This window comes from Schistocerca nitens, chromosome 2 (assembly GCF_023898315.1).
Source record: "Schistocerca nitens isolate TAMUIC-IGC-003100 chromosome 2, iqSchNite1.1, whole genome shotgun sequence".
NCBI lineage: Eukaryota > Metazoa > Arthropoda > Insecta > Orthoptera > Acrididae > Schistocerca > Schistocerca nitens.
Window position 1 is genome coordinate 490,477,293 of NC_064615.1, and position 26,449 is coordinate 490,503,741.

Genomic DNA, 26,449 nt, shown 5'->3' on the forward strand with positions numbered 1-26,449 from the left:
CAACTGTCAGTACTGTCCAAACACAGATTTTAAGCTGTGACACACAATAAGTTCTCAGTTCTAGTAAGGTATATGTTGTATGCTTAAGTGCAGAGTGAGCTTACGAGCTGACAAATTCTTGGAGTTTCAGTTGTCAAGCCACTTTAAAAACTTTTCTAGAAATTTACACCTTTCATCATCCTTGTTGCTTGATTTCCTCCCTAAGTCTTTTCCTTAATATTCACAATTTTACACCATATGCTTATTATGTCAATAAATTCAGCAGTGCCTTCATAATTTCCAATATTACTCAAGTAAGCTATATCTGATGTTGTCAATGAAAATTTGACAAACACATTTTACATTTTGTTTTTCTAATGAAGGGACCACAGTGCTTTAATTTTTAAACTATACCCAAATTTTAACAATCTGTTGTTTTCACAATTAAATACAGACCAAAATGCAGAAAAAGAACCTTACATTCTTTTAGATGTGTTGTTAATGCTATGGTACAACGTCACTAATCATCTTTCAAATTTAGGTTTTTATTTCTGACGTACTTTAAAATATGTACAGTTCATCACATAAAGCAAGGGCATTTGGATTTGTGAAATTACAAATTGCCTTTCTGTTAATTGAGTTATTGCCAGAAGAAATACAAACAGCTTTTAAACCCATTTTTTCATTCCATTGAACAACTGGTCAGTAGTAATCTCATTCACAGACAAGCTATGAACACCATCTTTAAATGGTGACATCACACCTCACACCTTGCACCATAAATTGCAGTTGTTGCAAGACTAGTAGTGCCCAGGCCCGATTTGGCAGGAAGGAGGAGGGGGCAAACTGGGGCATCTGCCCTGTGCGGCAATGTCAGGGTGCACCAAAGGCATATTCTTGAAGAGAAGGGCCTTGTTTTACAAAGTGCCTAGCATCCAGTGCACATTTGTCTATCGAATATTCATACGATTTTGAAATGCATCCTTGTTGGTTTCTGAACATTTTTAAACACATTCTAAGTTGATTTCTGAATGAACCATAAGTTGATTTTTGGATGCACACATAGTGTATGAAATGTCTCTGCCAGGGGAATCCTGTCGCATCCAGAAATAAAAAAAACTTTCTCGCAGACAAAAGGGGATGGGGCTGCAAGATTTGAGCTGAATAAACTCGAATGTAAATGCCAATTGCTGTTTGTTTAAGTGATTGATTGGGTGTGTGAATTATAAGCATTGGTGTAGTTATTACAGAAAACAATAGATTCAGACTACGAGAGTGTAAATAAATGACTAAGGACCAGTTGTACAATCTGGGGATAAATCAAGGGATAGCTAACTGAGGAATAGGCTAACCACGAGCTAACTTGGAGAGTGCATTGTATGACGGCATTTTATTCCCTGGTTAGCTATTCCCTGCGTAGCATTCGTGTTCATTAAGTTGACAATGACTGAAGAACACTCTACGTATTTTCGTATACGTCATTTCATATTTACTTAGCTGTCGTCTGCAGAAATAGACTGTCAAACATGACTGACCAGCTTTCCAGATCGCAAAACTATTTGCTTGAGGATAATTTGAGGCTAGTAGATGCTGTAAATGAGTTCAAGATAGTAGCAGAAAACACAAAAACTGCTGCAGTCTTATTCAATGAAAATATTAGTGCATGGCATTCAACTAAGTCAGTAGGGTACTTATACTAACGACCTATCTTGAAATTGATTAAAGGATAAGGTATTTTGTTCTTGACCAGTAAGAAATCTTTTTAGATTTCTGATTAAAGTATAGGAAAAATATGCAAAAGTTTCCTTTCACAAACAACTTCATACAGATCGACAGAGCAGCTATAATAGATGCAAGATTTTTTTTTTTTTCCTTTTTTGAGAAACACACAAATATTCATATCCAGAAAAGGTAGCAGCGGCTGCAGATTTTTGGTGCCCCATATTTGGAATGTTCCAAATTGTGTACAATGAAGTACATGATTTGATAAAGTTGTCAACAGGACACCCTTGTCAGATCGATTCAAATGTAACATTTCCACGCACAGTAGTATTTCATCAAATGTAGATGTACGGTAGATGCTGAAGTGTAAGTAGGTACGTAATATATAAGCAACTGTGAAATGCAGTATGCTTTGTGACGTAGTCGGTCTTTTCAGTACCTCCAATAAACAGTGACATCATGGAGATTGATTTGACTGAAAATTCTGAGAGGTGTTAGTGGCTAGCTTGCTGTTGTATTTATGTCATTACAGCAGCAATAGGTGCTCTATAGAAAATATCCTTGCTGAATTACTGAACACTATTTATGCATTCACTTTGCAGTTCTTTGGCATGTATAAATCCTGTTTCTGTAATATGGTGCTTATTAATTATATTCATGGTATATGTGAAGAATAAGATGCCAGAATTTACAACAAGCAGCCATTATCTTTCCTATAATCCTGGAACAAGAATGTACCTATGGCACATATCAAAGTGGAGGTTATTGTTATTGTATTTCACCCTGAATGTTTGAGGAGCAGCGACAATTTAATACATAATTTTGGCTTGTGCAGTCATCTCTAGCAGCTGTATGTAATCTGGGAGGAAAGGGAAAATAATTGGAGGTATGACACCTTTACTGTGTTCTTCCTTCCTTTCTGCAGTCATCTCAGCTTAGAGCAGTCAGGTTTGTTCTCAGAATAAAAATACCTGTTCTCAAGTGCGAAAGGAGTAGTGCAGTCACAGATGGTGCTGCTTCAAAAGTAGTGAACCAGAGAATGGAGGAAGAACAGTATCGGTTAAAGAAAAAAAGAAAAAGCATAATGCTCAAAATTACAATCAAAAAATAAAAATTGAAACAAATGATTTCACAATAAAAATACACTAATCCATACACAATGGTGTATTTTATTTTCATTAAATTACATCAGAGAACTGAAATAATTCTAAAAAACTGTCTTATGCATGTTGTCCAGTGTCATGTGCATACTCTTAATACCAATGAAGTCTCCAATAGGCAGAAGGAAATCACCAGAGGCCAATATTTGAGTGTCAATAGTAGCTGGTTCATTGGTGGAACAGTTACTCTGAAAGGAAGAAAAGAATGACATGAGACAATTCAAATGAAATTTAAAAATATAACTTGCCAGGCACCCCTTTCACTATTCTGCTTATATAGATTCAGTAACTAAAGATTCCCGTTAACTGAATGCCAAGTACCTACCTGTCTTCTTATAACACAAAGATAACAATTACTTTATGATAAATGTGGATGTAGTTATGTGGATAACATTAATAACTGAGAAGTACAACAACTATCTGCTATAGCTGTCTTAAAAAACTGACTTTCCTGTTAATTTTACTGTGTCACATTTCCATCCAAAATTCAAACAATTTTCTACATTGCATAAGCATGGAATTACAATCTTCCACGTGAGGCAATCGGCTGAAGAAATGTCTACAATACCACACATCCCACTCACTACCGTCATAAGTCGTTTGGGTTTTCCTAGCATCACACAAATAATTTATCATAAAGCCCGCCACCACAGTCGCGTGATCGATTTAGAATCGCTCGTTCGATTTATGTCATTTCCAGCCCGCGGCTTCGGTAGGCAAACAAGGGACGCTACTACTTTATCAAAACGTTTTGCAACCCGAAAATTGATGTTTTGTCTAAAACAGAAAAAACTGTTAAAACAAATAGTACACATAACACATGTGGTTTTTCGATTTGTTTAAGTCTATTATAGCACTGTATGCTTAATAAAACTAAACAGTCATTTTTCATTTCATTTCATTTATTATCATTCTTTTCATCATTTACATGATATAGGAATTGTCATGATACTGTCCAGAATATGCACAGCAGAATATTACAAATTTCTATCAAACACACAAAATTAACATTATGTTGAAAATTAAAACATTGAATTAAAACACATAAAATTAACATTATATAATATGTAGAAAATTAAAACATTGAATTAATGTGTTGTTCTTTTACATTTTCTTTTAACATGTACCGTATGTGACGGATTTATTTACATTTAGAACATTTTGGAAAACACATATTACACATAATTTTAGAGTTAAAGGAGTATAAATGAGACATAGAACTGACATGATAACAACATGATATTGACAATAAAACTATCAGTTAGTGATTTCAGGATTCAAAATATTCCTCTATGCTATAAAAACATTTATTTATCATAAACTTTTTTAATTCTGACTTAAATTTTCCTTCATCTTCTGTTCCCCTGATGTAGAGTGGCAGAGCATTATAAAGCTTTATTCCATAGTGGCTCACATGTTTTTGAGTTTTTGTTTTTCTTGTTCTTTCTACATGCAGATTCTTACAGATAGGTATATTGTAGTCATGCTGATCTGAATTTACACATAAACTACTCAAGTGTGTTTTTGTATGCAGTAGGCTTTTTGATATGTATAAAGATGGTACTGTATGTATGTTTAGCTGCATGAACAAGGGGCTTGCAGTGTGTTTGCAGGGAGCTGTGTGTAATAATTCTAATGGCCCTTTTCTGTAATTTAAAAACCTATCTCGGGCGACATTTAGTTGCACCCCAGTATGTTATTCCAAAGGATGTAATAGAATCGAAATAAGCCATATACACTAATCTTGTACACTCTTCACTGAAAACTCTAGAAATTATTCTCAGTGCAAAACATGCTGAATTGAGTTTTTTGGAAATGTATGTGACATGGTCTTTCCAGCTCATGTGCTGATCAATGTACATGCCCAAAAATTTTGTAGACCAGACTTCCTCTATTTCATGGTCACACAATGATAAATGGTGATTATCCTTCTCATTTACTCTACCATACTGTATGTAATTTGTTTTATTTAAATTGAGTGTTAACTTATTAGCGTAAAACCACTGTTGCACACTCTTCAGAACCTTTTCAGCTGTTGTGAATAAGGATTTACTGTCACATTTCAAAATTTGTCATGAAGTTCAGTATGGTAAATTATTCCGTATCTAATACTTGGATTCACGCTTTTAGTCAAGAAGTAGGACGTGGTACAGAAATCAACAATCAAAGAGTAAATCAGAGAACATACGTCGCTTGTGTATAGTGTCTCTGGCGTCCACCAGGAAAGTTTCGCGGCACTGTACTTGCAAACAACCGCGCATGTCATGGTGCTGGATGATGACAGAAGACGCCATACTTTCCTATTCATTCAGTAGTTATTTCTATTCTTAGTCAGTTTGAAGTAATTTGGAAGAATGGTGATGAAAAATATTATTTTAAGGGAAAGAAAACATTTTATTAACTTTATAATTACACCCTGGATAAAAGAAAACACATTTACTGAAAAAAACACAGACGTTACACAAAAGCCAAGAATAAAGATATTGACAGCAGAGTCATGGAGCAACACATAAATATAGACCTCAAGGAATTTTTTCTTTTCTTTTAACACTTCCTCCAAAAGATAAAAATCATGAAATTATTCCTTTGTCTCTTCCATGCCAATTACTGAACATTGAAAATTAAATCGAACTCGTTCAAGGGGTTTCGTCAAAATATCTGCCAACTGGTTGTGTCCATCAATGTGTTCCAAGAAAATCTCACCATTCAGATATCTTTCACGAACATAGAAATGTCGGACCTCTATCTGTTTAGAACGTCGATGTTTTCTGCTAACTTCAACGAACTAGCATTGGCAATGAAAAGAACTGGAGGCTGCCCCGACATTTCCACTAATTCTAATCCTTCACTAGCTGCAATTATTTCCGCCTCGGTTGTGGATGTGGCCACTAATTTCTGCAACTGACTTGTCCATGACATTGCACCACCTGAGTACTTTGCAAGAATTCCAGTTGTTGAGCGCCTTGTCCGGTTATCACCTGCGAAATCTGCACCGGAAAATGCGCTTTACTCTATTGCTTTATTGACTGCTAAAGAATTGTCTGGACGAGTTACTGTTGAAAGGTACTTGAGACAACCAATTGCTTCACGGTAGGGTACAGATGATGAAACTTCTTCGTTTTGATTATTGTACTCACGTACAATAGGAGTTGTATTGCATTCTGCCATTCGAAATCTTTGCAGAATTTCTTCTGTGTATTTCTCTTGACTTATTATTGCTCCATCTTCATATTGCTTTATTTTTATGCCAAGAAAATTATAAAGACTGCCAGTTGTTATTTCGAATTCATGTTGTAAAACATCCATAAAAACAGCAATTTCTTTCTTGTTACTGCCACATAAAGCCTATTTCCATTTTGTCTAAGATAAAATAGGCATGGATCTGCATCACTGTTGGAAAAACCAGCTTTCTTCATGAACTCAACACAGCGTTTGTTTCAGCAACGTGGTGCTTGCTTCAACCCATAAAGACTCTTTTTTAAGAAACACATCTTCGAAACCTTCTGGTTGTTTCATATATATTTCATCTTCAAGTATTCCATTCAAAAAGGCTGTCTTTACATCGAATTGTTCTAGCAGCATTTTCTTTGAAGCAGCTACAGCCAACAGAGTTCGTATGGTGTCATAATGTGCCACAGGACTAAAGGCGTCGTCATAATCAATTCCTGCTTTCTGAATACAGCCTTTTGCAATCAATCTGGCTTTAAAGCGAGTACCTCCATTGACTGCGACCTTTCGCCGTAGAACCCAGCGGTTTTGCAATACTTTGGCACTCTTCGGAGGGTCAACCAGCACCCAGGTATTGTTTTTCTTTAGTGATTGAAGTTCTTACTGATAGCTTGCATCTATTCTTCCTTCTCGTTTGACTGCAATATTTCTGAAAAACAGTTTGGATCTTTGTATTCAAGTGCATCAACTTTTGTTGCCATACAAAATTCACCACTTTCCCTCCAAGTTGGTTTTCTTCGTTGTCTTTTATTCCTCTGTTTCTCCTCATTAGAAGATTCAGCAGCTTCTGCTTTTAGAAATTCTGTTACTTCTTTATTTTCATCAGATTCACGCGACTCTTGACTTCCTCTAGAATCGAGAGTGCCAATTTTTTCTTGAGTTTGACTTCCTCCAGAAGTGTACAGCCTAGGAGATTTACATAGGTCATCTTTAGATGAATTTGGACCATTAAATTCTTCCTGAGGGACTTCAAATTCAACATGATCACTATGTAAATCACAAACAATTTCTGGCTTAAATTTCACATCGTGACTCAACACCACTTTTCTTTTAGATGGAATCCAAACTCTAAACCCATCCTTGTTATTAACATATCCAACAAGTCGTCCAAAAACTGCCTTAACATCAAACTTGGAACGGAATTGTTTGTTAACGTGAACATAGCAGCCTGTGCCAAAAATTCTGAGATGATCAAGTCGTCCTACTGGTCGATTAAACCATAGTTCATAAGGGGTTTTATTTTCAACTGAAGATTTTCCAGTACGATTTATTAGGTAGACTGCTGTGTTACATGTCTCTGCCCAAAACCCTTTAGGTAATTTACTCGGATTTAGCACTGACTGGGCAGCTTCAACAGTAGTCCTATTTTCCCGTTCAGCCACACCATTTTGTTCAGGAGTGTAAGGAGGAGGAATCAGAAGCTCTATTCCCTTGTCTGCAAGCAGTTCACTGGCATTCTTATTGTTAAATTCTTTGCCACCATCACATATAAATTGTTTGACAACATGTCCATTAGTTCGTGCTTCATTTAGAAACTGCTTAAGCACAGTACACACTTCACTTTTGTGTCTTAAAAAGAAAATTCGACGAAATTTACTTAAATCGTCTTTGAAACATACATAATAATGCTTATCTCAATAAGATTTCGTGCTCATTGGTCCATCGACATCCGTGTGGATTAATTCACCAATACTGGTAGAGCGTATTGTTCATGTTTTGAATGGCAGCCTATCCATCTTTCCAACCGCACAGCCGTCACAAAATCCACTCTTGGCATCTTCCACATTAATGTTCATTCCTTTTAAATATTCTTCACAGAAGAAATTCTTCACATGTTGTTTATTTTGATGACCAAACCTTTCATGGTATACTTGCAATGTTTCGGATGAAGTCATCAAGTTCACATGATTAATTTTTCCGTTTCTAACAACACGCATAAAGTCCGTTTTTCATATAACCTGTCATAACAATATTGCCATTGACTTGTTTTCGAACACAGACATTATTATAACTAAAATTAGTACAGTAGCCTCTGCAAGCAATGGCTCTCACAGAGAACAGATTAGCACTTGCATCAGGGACGTTCAAAACATTGTCCATTCTAGCATTGTATCATTTATTGTTTCGTCGAATTTGGATGTAAACTGTTCCTTGACCGTACGCACACATTTTGACATCTCGTTTTCCCAATGAAATTACTTGAGGAGCATCAAATTCACTATACGAAACAAAATATTGTTTGTTGGGAGTGATATGATTTGTAGCGCCACTGTCGCAATACCATTTATTTGGGTCACTGTGATTACTGGTACACACACCCATACATATGAAGTAAATGCAGCGTGTTCACTTTCTTGCTTCTTCTCTTTTCTTTTATTGCTGTCACGAGTGTTCTGTGGACACACTGCTGCCCAGTCACCTAATTGTTTGCATATATTACACGGAAACTTCTGTTTTAATTGTGACTTCGTCATCTTTAGTGCTGATTACTTGTTCGCCGTTTTCTTGTTTTAGAAACGACGAAAGCTTCCATTAATGTCTTGTTCACATAGTTCAATAGTACTGAGTTTTTCAATTAATAAATTCAAGCTTTGCTTTTCTATCGTAACGTATCCCAGAGATCCTTAAAATTGTCGTAGTCTTTTCCCAGTGTAGACAAAATTCGACCATTTAAGATTCTTTCAGATGGCATATTTTCTTCATGTTTTGCTAATTCATCGTTCAGGTCCACAAATAACTTTTGCAGTTTGGCCACATGTGCACTACTATCTTACGTTTCATCACGTTTACCACGGAAAAATGTTTCAATCAACATATTCAAACGCTGAGTACTGTGACGCTCAAATCGGGCGCGTAATTTGTCCCAGATTTCGTTAGCATTCTTGCACGTTAAGACGAGCTCTGCAACAGGTTTACTTAGCGCACTTGCTATATAAGACGTGCTGTGCTGCCTTTGCGTCGTCCTTGTGCCATTCCACATACGCTTCTTTTTGTGCACTAGTCGCATCTTGCGGCAACTCTACACGTTCACGCGTACCGTTAATAATATCTTCTAGTGTCTAGTCCATATGAACGCAGCACCATAGAAATATGCCATTTCCATTTGGCTCAGTCCCCAGGTCCTTCAAGCTTATGAATGATGACCTTATAATCGCCGCTAACAATCATGTTTCTTTACAGACATAGGCTCATTTCAAATATTGTTATTGTTTTAATTAAACTATGTTGCTTGCCTTCACACTTGTACTGGGCCCATAACCTGATGAAAAATATTATTTTAAAGGCAAGAAGACGTTTTGTTAACTTTATAATTACACCCTGGATACGAAAAAAACACATTTACTGAAAAAAAACACAGAAGTTACACAAAAGCCAAGAATAAAGACATTGACAGCAGAGTCATGGAGCAGCAAATAAACATAGACCTCACGCAATTTTTTTGTTTTCTTTTAGCAAATAGTTTTTCATTTAGAACTACTTTTACTTTTTGATTTTCGTTTGTAGGTATGGATTTATCTATTCCTGTGATATGGAAGACTTAAAGCAGGCTTTCGGGATGGATATGATGGCAACCATTCGATTTTTGCAATTGTGTGATCTTCTGGCTGATTATGTTCGCTATCGTGTGTGCGGCGAACATATGCACCTGAGAAGTATGTCTGCTCGTCGTACTCATGATTTATTCATATGGAGGTGTAGTAAAGATCCGACTATGGTGCTCAATTAGGCGAAGAACATGATTTGAGAAATCGAAGCTGGTCTTGTGAGATATAATAAAAATTAAATACTGTTTGTGTTTGAGGTATCCTGTGTGGTTGTGTGTACATGAATGTCATGTGAGTGAGTCTGCCAATTTTAGATTGGTATTCGTTTTGTACGGAAGTTTGTTGGGAAATATATAAAGTATAGGGGCCTATGGCGGTTCCAGTTGTTTTAGTCGAAATCGATGAGTCTCATTTTGGCAAAACGAAGTACAACAGGGGGGAAACTGTGGTGCGACTATGGGTTTGAGGGCTGTAATTTCACGTCCAGACTGTGATAATGTAGTTTTTAAAGTAGTTTTTAATCGAACGAAGAAAGTGCTGGTAAAATTAATTGAATATCACGTGGCACAGGCTTCTGTAATTATTTCCAATGGTTTTTCTTTACATACGAATTTGGGGAATAGGGGTTTTTAGCCTCGTGTTGTGAATCATAATATTGAGTTCAGATCTTCATCAGCTGGGGCTTGTACCAATAGTATCAAAGGTTATTGGTCGGCCATAAAATCTGTTGTAGAGAGGGGGAAACGACGCAATTTGACATTACAGAGTCATTTAAACCAATATTCAATATTCATGTAGGCGTAGTGCACCCGATATATATTGCTTGTGTAAGTGTTTCGTTAAACATGTTGGGCAAATAATCCTCCAAAATTTGTTGGTTAATTTCATGTTGCGATGGTGTGGCGCTAAATGATAATTAAGGAAAAGGGTGGGTTTGGTTGGGATGGTTAAGATATTGATTTGGGTTTGATCCATCATTCTTTATTTTCTTATGTTAGGTAACTTTTTTCTGTGGACTTTTTTATTATTTTACTTCGTTTGGTTGATGTTAACTTCTGGGTTTATATGTTTGAATGTGTGTATGTTTTTTTGTGATGATGTGTTTCATATTTATGTGGGTATTTGATTTTTGTTGACATCTCTGAAGACGAGCTTTGGTTTTTACTGGAGGAGACTGAGTATGGTAAGTTTAGTTTTTTTTTATTTTTATGTTGTACTGAGTTTGTCTTGTTTCATGTAATTCTTTGTCGTATTATATTGCTCTGCTTTAAGTATGGGTTCGTTAGCTGCAGTACCGAATACAAACATTACAGTTGTTGCTCTTTTTTTGCTTTGCTAACACCGGTATTACTACGATTTTTTCGAGTCTGTACTAGCACTTACTGAAGGCGAAAAGACCGGCATACGTAAAATTTGTTGACCTATATGTCAACTGAAGAATAGGATACAGGTTCTAGCTAAAACGAAAAAAGTGACATATATAACATTGGTATAATTTACAAATATAGGTCAACTGAAGAACAGGATACAAATGTTATGATATCGCTATTTTTTGCCTTCGCTAGTACTAGTATCCTATTCTTCACTGGACCTATATAGGTCAACTGAAATACAGCATACACATGTTATATATGTTATTTTCGCATTCGCTAGTACTATTATCCCATTCTTCAGTTGACCTATATAGCTCAATTGAAGAATTGAATATAAATTTTATTGTTGTTGGGTTTTTTGTCGTCGCTAGTAAGACACTCATAATTTTATGTCGATACTATTATTATCGAAGGGTAAAAAAATTGTATCCCATACCTCAGTTGACTGAATGTTATGTATGTCGCTATTTTTTGCGTTCTCTTACATTAGTATCTTATTCTTCAGTTGTCGTATACAGGGTGGTCCATTGATCGTGACCGGACCAAATATCTCACGAAATAAGCGTCAAACGAAAAAACTACAATGAACGAAACTTGTGTACCTTGAAGGGGGAAACCAGATGGCGCTGTGGTTGGCCCGCTAGATGGCGCTGCCATAGGTCAAACGGATATCAACTGCGTTTTTTTTACATAGGAACCCCCATCTTTTATTACATATTCGTGTAGTACGTAAATAAATATGAATGTTTCAGTTGGACCACTTTTTTCGCTTTGTGATACATGGCGCTTTAATAGTCACACACATATGGCTCTCAATTTTAGACGAACAGTTGGTAACAGGTAGGTTTCTTAAATTAAAATACAGAGTGTAGGTACGTTTGAACATTATATTTCAGCGTGACTACCTGTAAATACCACATTAATGCAACAAATGCTCAAAATTATGTTCGTCAATCTCAATGCATTTCGCAACACGTGTAACGACATTCCTCTCAACAGCGAGTAGTTCGCCTCCCGTAATGTTCGCACAAGCATTGACAATGCGCTGGCGCATGTTGTCAGGCGTTGTCGGTGGATCACGATAGCAAATATCCTTCAACTTTCCCCACAGAAAGAAATCCGGGGATCTCAGATTCGGTGAACATGTGGGCCATGGTATGGTGCTTCGACGACCAATCCACCTGTAATGAAATATGCTATTCAATACTGCTTCAACTGCATGCGAGCTACGTGCCGGACATCCTTCATGTTGGAAGTACATCGCCATTCTGTCATGCAGTGAAACATCTTGTAGTAACATCGGTAGAACATTACGTAGGAAATCACCATAATTGCACCATTTAGAGTGCCATCGTTAAAATGGGGGCCAATTATCGTTCCTCCCATAATGCCACACCATACATTAACCTGCCAAGATCGTTGATGTTCCACTTGTCGCAGCTATCGTGGATTTTAAGTTGCCAAATAGTGCATATTATGCCGGTTTACGTTACCGCTTCGTCACTAAATAGAACGCGTGCAAAAATTCTGTCATCGTCCCGTAATTACTCTTGTGCCCAGTGGTAGAACTGTACACGACATTCAAAGTCGTCGCCAAGCAATTCCTGGTGCATAGAAATATGGAACGGGTGCAATCGACGTTGATGTAGCATTCTCAACACCGACGTTTTTGAGATTCTCGATTCTCGCGCAATTTGTCTGCTACTGATGTGCGGATTAGCCGCGACAGCAGCAAAAACACCTACTTGGGAATCATCATTTGTTGCAGGTCGTGGTTGACGTTTCATATGTGGCTGAACACTTCCTGTTTCCTTAAATAACGTAACTATCCGGCGAAAGGTCCGGACACTTGGATGATGTCGCCCAGGATACCGAGCAGCATACACAGCACACGCCTGATGGGCATTTTGATCACAATAGCCATACATCAACACGATATCGACCTTTTCCGCAATTGGTAAGCGGTCCATTTTAACACTGGTTATGTATCACAAAGCAAATACCGTCCGCACTGGTGGAATGTTACGTGATACCATGTACTTATATGTCTGTGACTATTACAGTGCCATCTATCACAAAGAGAAAAAAGTGGTCCAACTAAAACATTCATATTTCTTTACATACTACATGAATATTTAATAACAAATGGGGGTTCATTTTTTAAAAACGAGTTGATATCCGTTTGACCCATGGCAGCGCCATCTAGCAGGCCAACCATAGCGCCACATGGTTTCCCCCTTCAAGCTAGACAAGTTTCGTTCATTGTAGCTTTTTCGTTTGACACTTATTTCGTGAGATATTTGGCGCGGGCACGATCAATGGACCACCCTGAATAGATCAACTGAAGTACAGGATACTCATGTTATCGTTATTTTCGCATTCGCTAGTACTATTATCCTATTCTTCAGCTGACCTACATAATTCAAACAGAAGTATGGGATACAAATTTTACACCCGTGGATATTACAAATTTTACTGTTGCTCGGTTTTTTGTCATCGCTAATAAGACTATGATAATTTTTGGTCGATACTATTACTATCGAAGGCAAAAATAAAATTTGTATCCCTTACTTCAGTTGACCTATATAGGTCAATCGAGGTATGGGATACAAATTTTGTGTGTGCTGTTTTCCTTTCTTTTTTTTTTTTTTGCCTTCGCTTAGTTCAACTGAGGTACAGGATGGCAATGTTATGTACGTTGATTTCTTCTTTTTCATTAGTGTTAGTATCCTATTCTTTAGTTGACCTGTGTAGGTCAAATGAAGTATGGGGTACAAATATTATATGTGTAAGTCTTTTCGCCTTCGATAGCAATAGTATCTATGGAAGAACAGAATGCCAGTAGCAGCGGAGGCGAATAAAGCAACGCATGCAAAATTTTTATTCTGTCCTTCATTTGACCTATATACGTCAACTGAAGACTAGGATACTAATGCTAACGAAAACGAAGATATCGACGTACGTTAAATTTGTATCCTGTACTGCGGTTAACCTACACGGATCAACTGAAGTTCGGGATACAACTAATGTATGTGTCAACTGAGGTTTTCCATCATAACGTTACTTCTGTCCCTTTTTTTTTAACTTTTTGCAGAAGTATCCCATTTTTTCACGCGAGCTATACAGAACTGAAGAATAGGATACTAGGACTCAAACAAGCAATATTTTTAACATTATGTTCTAAATATTAATTGATGTGTTATACATCTACCACAGTTTAACGCAGGGGCGGGCAGGAATCCTGCACACGTGCGGTGCACTTGCACGCGTGCAGTTAACAGGTGTTCCGCGTGCACACAGGGGCAAGCTGGCCACCCGCTTATCTCCCATCCCCACCATACCTTCTGTCCGCTCCTTCCTCTGTAATGCGTTTTGTTTCCTAGCTTGCTTTATTGAGTGAATCAATAAGGTTAGTAGGAGTGCTTGAAAGAAATCATGGTTTGAAAGAGTACCTATTACCTACAATACGTTTTATTTAATTATCGCAGGTGGAGTTTACAATACGTTTAATATCTGAAAAAAAATTTCTACATACAGACAAACACAAACAGTTACGTAAATTTTCATCACTGATGTTTGCTCTTAACCGAGACGTATTAATTCAGCAAATGGTTTTCCAGCTCTCGCTATATTAAGCTGGGTTATTATTGTTGTCGTCCTGAAAACTTGAAAACAGTGCTCCATAAAATGTTCGATCAGTTAGATGAGAGACATGACGAGAGAAAGTCGCAGATCTCTCGTGACAACAGCAACTACGACAAATTCAAATGGCTCTGAGCACTATGGGACTTAACTGCTGTGGTCATCAGTCCCCTAGAACTTAGAACTACTTAAACCTAAATAACCTAAGGACATTACACACATCCATGCCCGAGGCAGGATTCGAACCTGCGACCATAGCGGTCGCGCGGTTCCAGACTGTAGTGCCTAGAACCGCTCGGCCACTTGGGCCGGCCAACTACGACAGATTCATCTGGTATCGTCAGATCGGTCTTCTTAAGCTCAGTCAATTCCCCATCCGCTCAGAATCCGACAATAAATTGTACTCGTCCTTGTAAAATTTATTATAATGGCCTTCAATACTAAACATCCGTTGACCAGCGAGAATACTGCCACATATTAAACATTTCGAATTTTCACGATTTTGCACAAAGAAAAAATGATTCTCCCACTACTTTTTAAAAGATAGCAAATCTCCACTTCTCCGTTTCTTGAAATACAACGTTCACTACATAGTGCTCGCTTCGCATCAACGTCCGCAGCTTAGCCTGGCACTACACTGTCGCAACCTGCCGGCTGTCGCCACAGCCCCGGTCGACGCCTGCACGCGAGCAGCACACGTGCAGCGCTGTGCGCTCATGAGCCGCGTGCAACGTTTGCCCGCCCCTGGTTTAACGTAACAGTCGCGACACTCACTACTGTAAAAGTTGTTACCGTTTGACAGATGGAGTGTCACTAGCGCTCCAAGCGGCGAGCAAGGTGAACATCAGACGCGTCATAAGCATAATGTTAGTTTTGCATCCATTTCCTACGTAATTTACGAAATATTTTAGTTATTTTCTTGCCTCCAAGGGTTTGTGTAGTATTAGGACACATATATATTTCTAAAACTGATTCTAAAATAAGCACAAGTATGGACAAAAACCATGAATCGAGTGGCTAGCTACAACACATTCGTGATGAAACACTTGTGACGTTGGATAGAATTGCAGCTTACCTCGTTGATATCAAAAGAAGAACACACATATTCACACGTAAGAAATACAGACATGTACCTCTACATGCAAAAGCGATCGACAGCTCATGTATCGTTTGGTAGACCTACTGTGTTTGTCATTGTCGCCTGTTGCCCCAAGTACGACCTTCATCTTTATATTATCTAAGTGGACCAAGCAAATGCCATATAGTGGGTGAAATATATTTAAAACATTATAATGAGCTGATTACATTACATTTAACGCAAAACCAAATATTTGAATAATTTTCAAACAATCTGTCAGTGAACAAGGGCCATCTGGAGTGGCCAAGCGGTTCTAAGCGCTTCAGTCTGGAACCGCGCGACCGCTACGGTCGCAAGTTCGAATCCTGCCTCCGGAATGGATGTGTGTGATGTCCTTAGGTTAGTTAGGTTTAAGTATTTCTAAGTTCTAGGGGACTGATGACCTCAGATGTTGAGTCCCACAGTGCTCAGAGCCATTTGAACCAGTGAACAAGGTGCTAACAAAATAATGTCATCCCACAAAGGAAGCAAGGAAAATTGACTAACAATAGAAGTGAATGAAATACATACCAAACGTTACACTTTAGCGAGACACGAATAACTGCACTTAATCTAACCACTTCATCGTCAAAGCAGGTCTGTGTTGACGATTCACACGAATCTGGCACTAATACATAGAGAGCTGAAATGGCTGCTTCTGTGTCATAGGACTGTTTTACAGCTTTAGATGGATTGTCGAATCTTTGTGGCAGTCAGTTGAGGTGGCTTATTTGTGATGTCAAACAGTGTGGGTACTGCATTCCACACGACTTTATTATTATCTGCGTTCATGAACTGGTTTTGTTCGAAATGAAGCGAACAAAACCTAATATTATTATACAGGTAAACTGGGTCTTTTTTCTTAAGGTCTTCTCGTCTGCTATTAATTACCCATTTTCTGCTCCTAAAACGAAACATTAATCATTAATACAGATGTAATTTGCAAGTGAATCCTGGCGATACAGTTTAGTAACATGGTGGTATATACCTCTCAGGATCCATAGGAAACCAAAAAAGACAGCTGTGGTGTCTTCTTCCTGTTGTTGTTGCAATTTATTGTGCTACAAACTGTCCCGCTTGTAAAAACGATTGTAGAAATCAAAATAAACAACCACTATTCGCTTTCACGATCGCGCCGAACTCACAGTTTAAGTTACTGGCCGCTTGGCGCGCTGCTGCAACGCCACCTAGGAACAAGGCCTCACAGCGCGACTCGTGACGTCATGACTAGGGGTCTGAAATGCCGAGCAGCTTGTTAGGCTCTGCGCCACGTATATGAAAAGATTAAACACTTTCCTGGTAGACTACTCATAGTGTTTTATACATAAATCTGTAAACAAACGCTAATTCTTCTCACTGGAGAATTAAATTGTTCAAATTTCGTAAACTATAGCTCCAAAGGTGAAAATACTTTTTCGTAATTCCCGTCACCCACGCGTTTTGCTACTGCGAATTTCTATAATCAGCAGTGTCACTTTTATAAAGACATTCAACACTTTCCTGGTAAATTATGCATTGTTTAAGTAAATATGTAAATTAACATTAAAACTTCTCATTTCAGAATTAAATTATTCAAATCTCGTAAACTGTAGCTCCGAAGGTTAAAAAACTTTTTCCTAATTTCCGTCACTCGCGTTTTGAAAATGCGAATTTTTAATTCCATAACTCTGACAGCACTATTTTCACCGTGTAAGTCGCCTTGCATAATTTAATTGAAAATGAGGTACCGTAATTGGAAAGGCTGCCAATGAATCGAAGTAGGTACTCTGAGACTTGTATCTATGTCAAATTTTATTTTTGTATGGCAGATACCTCATTTGGCAGTCATCTACAGTTTTATACTTAAGAAAACATTACCGTACAGAAACTAGTGCAAACTTCACTGAACCTTCTACATACTACTTAGTTTAAGAGATTTTCCCGTAGAAGACTAGGTAGTGTTAAGGTTTTAGGTATTATAAATTGACATGGGAACCACACATTAGAATTATTACAAAATCTGAAAAACTTGCCCACTGTAAGCCATTGTTTATCAACTTGAAAATATTAACTGTTATAAACTTGCACATTTACACTGTTCTACTGTATAAAAGACTAACTTACCAGAATACCAGCTTAGGCAGGATTTACACTCTCATGGAACTAGGGTTTAACTGAAGAATGGGACACCACCCATCAGCTTCATGTAATGACATATCTTAAGAACCTGTTATTACTTTTTACTGTACAAACTGATCCATTTATATTCACCCATCCACATACTGATCCCCATCTTTTAATTAAAATACTTGTCATTTGATGCACTGATCATTGGCAATGGGTATTACAGTGTAAAATGTCATCTATAGGGCCATTTGTGAAAGCAGATGAGTGGTATCCCAATCTTCAGTAATGGCAGAACTAGATATAGTAGGCAACTTCACATACCTTACTGTAGATTATCTAAATCATAGAACAGCAATGTAGTGAGTATGAAGCTGTTTAACAAACTGCCTCTAGAATGGGTAGAAGTTTTATTTGATTTATTCAAGCACAAGTAGTACAGTTGGTTATCGGTAAATCCTTCCTACTCACTTGAATGCATGAGTATAAATATCACAGTGATAACTGCTCGATGAGTGTACCATAATTTCCTTAATGATTTCAGTTTAAGATGTAATACACAAATCGTTTTAGCTTGAATATTTTTTTATGGAAAATCTGTTGTAACATATTGTTTTTTAATTTGTGTAAAGTAATTTTTGTATACATGCTGTATACTTTTAAAAAAATTGTAATCTGACTGTCTATTCCTGCAACAGCTAAACGACAACAAAATTCTTTTATTATTCACTGTTTAATGTTGTCCCAGAGGAAAAAAAGCACTGCTATTCCAAACTCCAAAAATGTTATCAAATAAAATTGCATAGAATTTATCTCAAATGAAGAATGGATAAATTTAAGTATTGTCATCCCCCCCTGAAATATTGATTGTATTGACAGACTGGACCTGTTCTGCAGATTAATTTTTACTTATGATGATGGCAGACTGACATGCTAATACTGGCAATGAATTGTTCTCCTTGTGAGAATAATTAATTTACTGATTGGACAAAAGTATATACAAAAACAACCATAGAGCAGGAGCAGCATTAATTATACATTTACTGATGAACAGAAAAGACTATTCCCCTAATTCTATGAGATTGGGGTTTCACAGAGAATTTGTGGTAACAAATTAATCTGTAGCAAAGCCTCATTTTTACGGCTGCACCATATCGAAGAGAGTAGAAGGGATCCAATACATAACATTTACCAACAAGATGTATGGGATACTGTGCATGAAATAAAAACAGAAAATAGAAATAAACATTTATTTCACATCATCTTCTCAAGCCTCAAACAGTGAAAATATACAACCACAGTATAATTTAACTTTTCTTTCAATCTTTTGTACACAGTTACTTTTTTAACAGTAGTTTCATCATTTCTCCTCTTGGTGAAATTGTTTGGCAAAATATTTGCACAGCAAAACAGTATGCAATTCATGACTGAATCAAGTGAGTGTGTAATGTTGTGGGATGCTACCTTCACAAGTACACTTCGCTGATTTGCCTGTTCTAAAAATAAAATTTCCTGGTCTTTCAGAATTTTCTGTAGAGTTAAATAGACACATATCTCACACACTACTACATCATCTGTAGGATATGTCAACCCTCCTCTGTCTTTTACCATAATCAAATCATCACCCTGCTTCATTTCATCTGTAATAAGGAATACCTTACAATATTCACATTGGGTTTTTTTTAATAGCGTAGTGTGAGCAATAACCTGCTATGTAATGCAACAGTGGCCAAGTATTCTCATCTATTCCATCAACATCATTTTCATCTACTGCTACATTTAAAAATTCTGGTATTGATGTTTCTTTTAATTCCTGAATTCCAGTATGAGTAGAAAAAAATATCAGTGGTCTTAATAACAACATCCCCAACTACTTTTGACCAAAGCACAAGGGAAAACATAGACTGTGCCCTTAGTTTTTGTTCAGTTTCAAAAACTTGTCTTAGAGAAACATGATAATTTTCCCCCACATAGCTGGCGGTGTTTGCCGAACCTGTCTTCTAAACTGTCTGTCTGTACTTTTCCTAACAGCAAATATGATCTGTTTTTCTCAGAAAGCCAGTAGTCACTGAAGTCGATCAAAGCAGCAGTTGTGTGTTTCAAAGCGCTATGTGTCTCTCGAGTAAGTTTTCTTTCATCACTACAATCTTCCCAAGAACATAACCATGAGATGAAGCACTGTAAGAATTCTTGTTTGTGATGGGAATTACTAGTCACAGGTTCTTGGAAAATATTTCTTAACCTCTGTCCCTTGAGTAATGTTTTTACATTTACAATACCCCACCAACGATTTATTATTTTTATGAATGTTGCAGTACTTTCGCAGTTGCTAATTGCTTTCTTTGAACCAAATGTGTCCAAAGCAACAACTGTCGTATCATTGAAAATACGCAACACTAACTTGACATTTTGGGGCTCAATTGCGTTAGGAAATAGAGACTTCAAAGTTAAGGAACTGCCATATTGCAGCAGTTCATCTTTTTCTATCAAGTGCAATTCTTTCAGTGCTTCAACAGATGACAAACCTCCCTTCAAACTGTCAGTGAAGTCAGGAAAACACAAGATCTGCTCCTTTTGGCTAAACCAGTTATTGTGGATACACTTCCAAATATGGACAGTGTCCACAAAATAATACAATGGGCGATTTGGAGAAGACTGTACAGAGTGATCATACTTTACTTTCACATCTGGAGGAGTAGAAAACTTAGACACTGCTTTCTTATTAATTGCATTATTGTCTGCTACTATACCAACCACCTCAAGTCCAACTGCTTCTAATTTAAGAATGACTGCTTTAATGTAAGAGAACAGAGCATCACCCCGAATAGTATGAGCTGGCAGAATAGATACCACATCCTTGTAAGGTGATTCCATGCTCTGAACCATAAAAACATAGGCACTGGTTGCACACAAACATTTGTCAGTGTTAAAGGCACATTATAAAACATTTCCAGCTTTGTAATCAAGCTGAGACTTCAGATGAAATTCAGCCATCAACAGGAGCACAGTTTTATCATCTGAGGATAAAGTACCTACTTTATTTGTGATGTAGCTCATAAACTGATCACCCTGTTGCTCAATGACAGGATTTGTTGAGAGTTTACTACAAAGCATGTGGGCTAATAGAATGTACTAATGACCACATTATCACAGAGTTAGCATCATACGTAAATTGAGTTGAACTTCTGCACTTCAAAAATGAAATCTGTTCCTTCAAAAATGTAATTTTAGTTTCGTTTCCTGACAACTTTTCTAATAAATTTTGCAATAACTGATCAATTAAAGACAAAATGTTATCTACAGGAGCCTCAGAACTATTATACAGATGATAAATGTTCTTAAGAACATCACTTACCACCTGTATGTTGTTTACTTTCATGGGAAATTTCATGTTTCCAATACATTTCACGTCAACATCATTATTGAAGACACTGAGTAATAAACCACTGCTTATAACTACGTGACAAAAAATTCTTGGGTAAGGATCATACTTTAGTAACACTAGGCTCACACTGTCAGATTTGTTTATCACTACCCAGTCACTGTGCTTCTCACATTCACTCAACTTTGTTTTCAGTTGTTCTAAACTATCGAACGATATTGCATCAATCATTTTCACATGTGTGTCCACACTTTCTTGGATAGCAATTTGAAGAGCACGATTTTCTAAACGCCCCCTACGAATTTCTGGGTACTCTCGTACTGCAGTTTGATGACTCGACAAGTAAGATGGGCATCCAGGCAACTTCGATGAGATAGCATTTGAAAAATTAATAACGAAATATGAAACCCATCTCACAGCATACAAGTGACATAAAGATAGTTCTTATGCCACTGTACTTTACTAAGAGCGTGTTACATAACTCACCTTTTCTCAAGTGTCGACGATCCAACGGTGCTGTCAGGAGTGTACCAGTTTTCGGGTTATACATGCTGGTACTGCTTAAAATACCGTCCTTGTTGAAATGCAGTTCACATATCTAAAAAGAAGCATACAGTTCTCCTTAAAACATATAACGAAAATTAATGAGGTATGAGATTATAAATACATTCTTCTATTTACTGCATTTTGTTCAGGTGGACTACATTTCAAGTAACTACGACACACTAACCAAACAAACACACTGATACTTACACAACAGAGTGCTTACTCAGTGTCCAGTCTTGTCTGTGAACATCTGATAACCATTTTCGCCTTAAATTCTCGTTGTTGTTGTTGTTATTGTTGTAGTCTTCAGTCCTGAGACTGGTTTGATGCAGCTCTCCATGCTACTCTATCCTGTGCAAGCTGCTTCATCTCCCAGTATGTACTGCAGCCTACATCCTTCTGAATCTGCTTAGTGTATTCATCTCTAGGTCTCCCTCTACGATTTTTACCCTCCACTACTAAATTGGTGATCCCTTGATGCCTCAGGACATGTCCTACCAAACGATCTCTTCTTCTAGTCCAGTTGTGCCACAAACTCTTCTTCTCCCCAATTCTATTCAATACCTCCTCATTAGTTATGTGACATACCCACCTAATTTTCAGCATTCTTCTGTAGCACCATATTTCGAAAGCTTCTATTCTCTTCTTGTACAAACTATTTATCGTCCATGTTTCACTTCCATACATGGCTACACTCCATACAAATACTTTCAGAATAGATTTCCTGACACTTAAATCTATACTCAATGTTAACAAATTTCTCTTCTTCAGAAACGCTTTCCTTGCCATTGCCAGTCTACATTTTATATCCTCTCTACTTCGACCATCATCAGTTATTTTGCTCACCAAATAGCAAAACTCCTTTACTACTTTAAGTGTCTCATTTCCTACTCTAATTCCCTCAGCATCACCCGGTTTAATTCAACTACATTCCATTATCCTCGTTTTGCTTTTGTTGATGTTCATCTTATACCCTCCTTTCAAGACACTGTCCATTCCGTTCAAATGCTCTTAGAATTCCTTTGCTGTCTCTGACAGAATTACAATGTCATCAGCGAACCTCAAAGTTTTTATTTCTTCTCCATGGATTTTAATGCCTACTCTGAACTTTTCTTTTGTTTCCTTTACTGCCTGCTCAATATACAGATTGAATAACATCGGGCAGACGCTACACCCCTGTCTCACTCCCTTCCCAACAACTGCTTCCCTTTCGTGCCCTCGACTCTTATAACTGCCATCTGGTTTCTGTAAAAATTGTAAATAGCCTTTTGCTCCCTGTATTTTACCCCTGCCACCTTCAGAATTTGAAAGAGAGTATTCCAGTCAATACTGTCAAAAGCTTTTTATAAGTCTACAAATACTAGAAACGTAGTTTTGCCTTTTCTTAATCTAGCTTCTAAGATAAGTCGTAGGGTCAGTATTGCCTTACGTGTTCCAACATTTCTACGGAATCCAAACTGATATTCCCCAAGGTCGGCTTCTACCAGTTTTTCCATTCATCTGTAAAGAATTCGCGTTAGTATTTTGCAGCCGTGACTTATTAAACTGATAGTTCAGTAATTTTCACACCTGTCAACACTTGCTTTCTTTGGGATTGGAATTATTATATTCTTCTTGAAGTCTGAGGAAATTTCGCCTGTCTCATACATCTTGCTCACCAGATGGTAGACTTTTGTCAGGAATGACTCTCCCAAGGCTGTCAGTAGTTCTAATGGAATATTGTCTACTCCCGGCGTCTTGTTACAACTTAGGTTTTTCAGTGCTCAATCAAACTCTTCACACAGTATCATATCTCCCATTGCATCTTCATCTACATCCTCTTCCATTTCCATAATATTGTCCTGAAGTACATCACCCTTGTATACACACTCTATATACTCATCCCACCATTCTGCTTTCCCTTCTTTGCTTAGAACTGGGTTCCAAATGGGCTCTTGATATTCATGCAAGTGGTTCTCTTTTCTCCAAAGGTCTCTTTAATTTTCCTGTAGGCAGTATCTATCTTATCCCTAGTGAGACAAGCCTATACATCCTTACATTTGACCTCTACTCGTGCCTGCTTAGCTATTTTGCACTTCCTGTCGATGTCATTTTTGAGACGTTAGTATTCCTTTTTGCCTGCTTTATTTACTGCATTTTTATATTTTCTCCTTTCATCAATTAAATTCAATGTTTCTTCTGTCACCCAAGGATTTCTTCTAGCCCTCGTCTTTTTACCTACTTGATCCTCTGCTGCCTTCACTACTTCATCCCTCAAAGCTACCCATTCTTCTTCTACTGTATTTCTTTCCTCCATTCTTGTCAATTGTTCCCTTATGCTCTCCCTGAAACTCTGTAGAACCTCTGGTTTAGTCAGTTTATCCAGGTCCCATCTCCTTAAATTCCCACCTTTTTGCGGTTTCTTCAGTTTTAATCTACAGTTCAGAACCAATAGATTGTGGTCAGAGTCCACATCTGCCCCTGGAAATGTCTTACAATTTAAAACCTGGTTCCTAAATCTCTGTCTTACCATTATATAATCTATCTGAAACCTGTCAGTATCTCCAGGCTTCTTCCATGTACACAATCTTCTTTTATGATTCTTGAACCAAGTGTTAGCTATGATTTAGTTATGCTCTGTGAAAAATTCTACCAGTTAGCTTCCTCTTTCATTTCTTCCCCCCAATCCATATTCACCTGCTACGTTTCCTTCTCTTCCTTTCCAACCATCAGCTGTAGAATTTTGGAACACGTATTATGTTCGAGTAGAATGACTTTCCTGGAGACTAGAAATCTACTCTGTAGGAATCAGCATGGGTTTCGAAAAAGACGGTCGTGTGAAACCCAGCTCGCGCTATTCGTCCACAAGACTGAGAGGGCCATAGACACGGGTTCCCACGTAGATGCCGTATTTCTTGATTTCCGCAAGGCGTTCGATACAGTTCCCCACAGTCGTTTAGTGAACAAAGTAAGAGCATATGGACTATCAGACCAATTGTGTGATTGGATTGAAGAGTTCCTAGATAACAGAACACAGCATGTAATTCTCAATGGAGAGAAGTCTTCCGAAGTAAGAGTGATTTCAGGTGTGCCGCAGGGGAGTGTCGTAGGAACGTTGCTATTCATAATATACATAAATGACCTTGTGGATCACATCGGAAGTTCACTGAGGCTTTTTGCGGATGATGCTGTGGTATATCGAGAGGTTTTAACAATGGAAAATTGTACTGAAATGCAGGAGGATCTACAGCAAATTGACGCATGGTGCAGGGAATGGCAATTGAATCTCAATGTAGACAAGTGTAATGTGCTGCGAATACACAGAAAGATAGATCCCTTATCATTTAGCTACAAAATAGCAGGTCAGAAACTGGAAGCAGTTAATTCCATAAATTATCTGGGAGTACGCATTAGGAGTGATTTAAAATGGAATGATCATATAAAGTTGATCGTCGGTAAGGCAGATGCCAGACTGAGATTCATTGGAAGAATCCTAAGGAAATGCAATCCGAAAACAAAGGAAGTAGGTTACAGTACGCTTGTTCGCCCACTGCTTGAATACTGCTCAGCAGTGTGGGATCCGTACCAGATAGGGTTGATAGAAGAGATAGAGAAGATCCAACGGAGAGCAGCACGCTTCGTTACAGGATCATTTCGTAATCGCAAAAGCGTTACAGAGACGATAGATAAACTCCAGTGGAAGACTCTGCAGGAGAGACGCTCACTAGCTCGGTACTGGCTTTTGTTGAAGTTTCGAGAACATACCTTCACCGAAGAGTCAAGCAGTATATTGCTCCCTCCTACGTATATCTCGCGAAGAGACCATGAGGATAAAATCAGAGAGATTACAGCCCACACAGAAGCATACCGACAATCCTTCTTTCCATGAATAATACGAGACTGGAATAGAAGGGAGAACCGATAGAGGTACTCAAGGTACTCTCCGCCACACACCGTCAGGTGGTTTGCGGAGTATGGATATGGATGTAGAATTTCAGTCACCCATGACTATTAAATTTTCATCTCCCTTCACTATCTGAATAATTTCTTTTATCTCGTCATACATTTCTTCAATTTCTTCATCATCTGCAGAGCTAATTGGCATATAAACTTGAACTACTGTAGTAGGCATGGGCTTCGTGTCTATCTTGGCCACAATAATACGTTCACTATGCTGTTTGTAGTAGCTTACCCGGACTCATATTTTTCTATTCATTATTAAACCTACTCCTGCATTACCCCTATTTGATTTTGTATTTATAAGCCTGTATTCACCTGATCAAAAGTCTTGTTCCTCCTGCCACCGAACTTCACTAATTCCCACTATATCTAACCTTAACCTATCCATTTCCCTTTTTAAATTTTCTAACCTACCTGCCTGATTAAGGGATCTGACATTCCACATTCCGATCCGTAGAACGCCAGTTTTCTTTCTCATGATAACAAAGTCCTCCTGAGTAGCCCCGCCCGGAGATCCAAATGGGGGACTATTTTACCTCCGGAATATTTTACCCAAGAGGATGCCATCCTCATTTAACCATACAGTAAAGCTGCATGCCCTCGGGAAAAATTACGGCTGTAGTTTCCCCTTGCTTTCAGTCGTTCGCAGTACCAGCACTGCAAGGCCATTTTGGTTAGTGTTACAAGGCCAGATCAGTCAATCATGCAGACTG

At 37.8% G+C, this 26,449-nt stretch overlaps 1 long non-coding RNA gene across 1 annotated transcript; it reads right to left on the reverse strand.

Moving 5' to 3' along the window:
* Positions 1-3,037: 3,037 nt before the first annotated feature.
* Positions 3,038-24,631, reverse strand: LOC126236437 (uncharacterized). Its single transcript, XR_007544913.1, has 3 exons — positions 22,005-24,631; positions 21,738-21,849; positions 3,038-3,049 (listed from the first exon to the last, which is right to left on the reverse strand). It is a non-coding gene; the product is annotated as an uncharacterized LOC126236437 (long non-coding RNA).
* Positions 24,632-26,449: the final 1,818 nt, after the last annotated feature.